Source organism: Anastrepha obliqua, unplaced genomic scaffold (genome assembly GCF_027943255.1).
Source record: "Anastrepha obliqua isolate idAnaObli1 unplaced genomic scaffold, idAnaObli1_1.0 ptg000211l, whole genome shotgun sequence".
NCBI classification, from domain to species: domain Eukaryota; kingdom Metazoa; phylum Arthropoda; class Insecta; order Diptera; family Tephritidae; genus Anastrepha; species Anastrepha obliqua.
This window is the reverse complement of record NW_026562275.1, coordinates 32,501-37,379: the sequence shown is the minus strand read 5'-3', so window position 1 is coordinate 37,379 and position 4,879 is coordinate 32,501.

The following is a 4,879-nucleotide window of genomic DNA, read 5'->3' as shown; positions in this document are numbered from 1 at the left end:
AGAAAAAATTTTCGAATATATATACATATATGAAGAATCTATATTCTAATACTAACATGTTATGGAATATAACCTTGGCATATTGGCACTAAAATATATAATAAAGACATTTCAAATCAAACTGAAATGTATTGAACTGAATTTTTCCCATACATTTTTGACAATGTGAGGTGTGCATGGCAAAAAACACTCACGGTGAAGGCATGTGATATAATATGAAAATATCAAAAGTTAACTAACCAATGATATTGAAGCATATAAATCGAATCATAACTATATGAAACTCGAATTTAAGCCATATTAAACTGGTAATATTGTGATTTTATGCCTGGTTTTCCATACGTTAGTTTAAATAGAAAAAATTTTCGAATATATATACATATATGAAGAATCTATATTCTAATACTAACATGTTATGGAATATAACCTTGGCATATTGGCACTAAAATATATAATAAAGGACATTTCAAATCAAACTGAAATGTATTGAAATGAATTTTTCCCATACATTTTTGACAATGTGAGGTGTGCATGGCAAAAAACACTCACGGTGAAGGCATGTGATATAATATGAAAATATCAAAAGTTAACTAACCAATGATATTGAAACATATAAATCGAATCATAACTATATGAAACTCGAATTTGAGCCATATTAAACTGGTAATATTGTGATTTTATGCCTGGTTTTCCATACGTTAGTTTAAATAGAAAAAATTTTCGAATATATATACATATATGAAGAATCTATATTCTAATACTAACATGTTATGGAATATAACCTTGGCATATTGGCACTAAAATATATAATAAAGACATTTCAAATCAAACTGAAATGTATTGAAATGAATTTTTCCCATACATTTTTGACAATGTGAGGTGTGCATGGCAAAAAACACTCACGGTGAAGGCATGTGATATAATATGAAAATATCAAAAGTTAACTAACCAATGATATTGAAACATATAAATCGAATCATAACTATATGAAACTCGAATTTGAGCCATATTAAACTGGTAATATTGTGATTTTATGCCTGGTTTTCCATACGTTAGTTTAAATAGAGAGTTTATGGAATATAACCTTGGCATATTGGCACTAAAATATATAATAAAGACATTTCAAATCAAACTGAAATGTATTGAAATGAATTTTTCCCATACATTTTTGACAATGTGAGGTGTGCATGCAAAAAACACTCACGGTGAAGGCATGTGATATAATATGAAAATATCAAAAGTTAACTAACCAATGATATTGAAACATATAAATCGAATCATAACTATATGAAACTCGAATTTGAGCCATATTAAACTGGTAATATTGTGATTTTATTCCTGGTTTTCCATACGTTAGTTTAAATAGAGAGTTATGGAATATAACCTTGGCATATTGGCACTAAAATATATAATAAAGACATTTCAAATCAAACTGAAATGTATTGAAATGAATTTTTCCCATACATTTTTGACAATGTGAGGTGTGCATGGCAAAAAACACTCACGGTGAAGGCATGTGATATAATATGAAAATATCAAAAGTTAACTAACCAATGATATTGAAGCATATAAATCGAATCATAACTATATGAAACTCGAATTTGAGCCATATTAAACTGGTAATATTGTGATTTTATGCCTGGTTTTCCATACGTTAGTTTAAATAGAGAGTTATGGAATATAACCTTGGCATATTGGCACTAAAATATATAATAAAGACATTTCAAATCAAACTGAAATGTATTGAAATGAATTTTTCCCATACATTTTTGACAATGTGAGGTGTGCATGGCAAAAAACACTCACGGTGAAGGCATGTGAAATAATATGAAAATATCAAAAGTTAACTAACCAATGATATTGAAGCATATAAATCGAAGCATAACTATATGAAACTCGAATTTAAGCCATATTAAACTGGTAATATTGTGATTTTATGCCTGGGTTTTCCATACGTTAGTTTAAATAGAGAGTTATGGAATATAACCTTGGCATATTGGCACTAAAATATATAATAAAGACATTTTCAAATCAAACTGAAATGTATTGAAATGAATTTTTCCCATACATTTTTGACAATGTGAGGTGTGCATGGCAAAAAAACACTCACGGTGAAGGCATGTGATATAATATGAAAATATCAAAAGTTAACTAACCAATGATATTGAAGCATATAAATCGAATCATAACTATATGAAACTCGAATTTAAGCCATATTAAACTGGTAATATTGTGATTTTATGCCTGGTTTTCCATACGTTAGTTTAAATAGAAAAAATTTTCGAATATATATACATATATGAAGAATCTATATTCTAATACTAACATGTTATGGAATATAACCTTGGCATATTGGCACTAAAATATATAATAAAGACATTTCAAATCAAACTGAAATGTATTGAAATGAATTTTTCCCATACATTTTTGACAATGTGAGGTGTGCATGGCAAAAAACACTCACGGTGAAGGCATGTGAAATAATATGAAAATATCAAAAGTTAACTAACCAATGATATTGAAGCATATAAATCGAATCATAAACTATATGAAACTCGAATTTAAGCCATATTAAACTGGTAATATTGTGATTTTATGCCTGGTTTTCCATACGTTAGTTTAAATAGAAAAAATTTTCGAATATATATACATATATGAAGAATCTATATTCTAATACTAACATGTTATGGAATATAACCTTGGCATATTGGCACTAAAATATATAATAAAGACATTTCAAATCAAACTGAAATGTATTGAAATGAATTTTTCCCATACATTTTTGACAATGTGAGGTGTGCATGGCAAAAAACACTCACGGTGAAGGCATGTGAAATAATATGAAAATATCAAAAGTTAACTAACCAATGATATTGAAGCATATAAATCGAATCATAACTATATGAAACTCGAATTTAAGCCATATTAAACTGGTAATATTGTGATTTTATGCCTGGTTTTCCATACGTTAGTTTAAATAGAAAAAATTTTCGAATATATATACATATATGAAGAATCTATATTCTAATACTAACATGTTATGGAATATAACCTTGGCATATTGGCACTAAAATATATAATAAAGACATTTCAAATCAAACTGAAATGTATTGAAATGAATTTTTCCCATACATTTTTGACAATGTGAGGTGTGCATGGCAAAAAAACACTCACGGTGAAGGCATGTGATATAATATGAAAATATCAAAAGTTAACTAACCAATGATATTGAAACATATAAATCGAATCATAACTATATGAAACTCGAATTTGAGCCATATTAAACTGGTAATATTGTGATTTTATGCCTGGTTTTCCATACGTTAGTTTAAATAGAAAAAAATTCTCGAATATATATACATATATGAAGAATCTATATTCTATACTAACATTTTATGGAATATAACCTTGGCATATTGCCATTAAAATATATAATAAAGACATTTCAAATCAAACTGAAATGTATTGAAATGAATTTTTCCCATACATTTTTGACAATGTGAGGTGCATGGGCAAAAAACACTCACGGTGAAGGCATGTGATATAATATGAAAATATCAAAAGTTAACTAACCAATGATATTGAAGCATATAAATCGAATCATAACTATATGAAACTCGAATTTGAGCCATATTAAACTGGTAATATTGTGATTTTATGCCTGGTTTTCCATACGTTAGTTTAAATAGAGAGTTATGGAATATAACCTTGGCATATTGGCACTAAAATATATAATAAAGACATTTCAAATCAAACTGAAATGTATTGAAATGAATTTTTCCCATACATTTTTGACAATGTGAGGTGTGCATGGCAAAAAACACTCACGGTGAAGGCATGTGAAATAATATGAAAATATCAAAAGTTAACTAACCAATGATATTGAAGCATATAAATCGAATCATAACTATATGAAACTCGAATTTGAGCCATATTAAACTGGTAATATTGTGATTTTATGCCTGGTTTTCCATACGTTAGTTTAAATAGAGAGTTATGGAATATAACCTTGGCATATTGGCACTAAAATATATAATAAAGACATTTCAAATCAAACTGAAATGTATTGAAATGAATTTTTCCCATACATTTTTGACAATGTGAGGTGTGCATGGCAAAAAACACTCACGGTGAAGGCATGTGAAATAATATGAAAATATCAAAAGTTAACTAACCAATGATATTGAAGCATATAAATCGAAGCATAACTATATGAAACTCGAATTTAAGCCATATTAAACTGGTAATATTGTGATTTTATGCCTGGTTTTCCATACGTTAGTTTAAATAGAGAGTTATGGAATATAACCTTGGCATATTGGCACTAAAATATATAATAAAGACATTTCAAATCAAACTGAAATGTATTGAAATGAATTTTTCCCATACATTTTTGACAATGTGAGGTGTGCATGGCAAAAAACACTCACGGTGAAGGCATGTGATATAATATGAAAATATCAAAAGTTAACTAACCAATGATATTGAAGCATATAAATCGAATCATAACTATATGAAACTCGAATTTAAGCCATATTAAACTGGTAATATTGTGATTTTATGCCTGGTTTTCCATACGTTAGTTTAAATAGAAAAAATTTTCGAATATATATACATATATGAAGAATCTATATTCTAATACTAACATGTTATGGAATATAACCTTGGCATATTGGCACTAAAATATATAATAAAGACATTTCAAATCAAACTGAAATGTATTGAAATGAATTTTTCCCATACATTTTTGACAATGTGAGGTGTGCATGGCAAAAAACACTCACGGTGAAGGCATGTGAAATAATATGAAAATATCAAAAGTTAACTAACCAATGATATTGAAGCATATAAATCGAATCATAACTATATGAAACTCGAA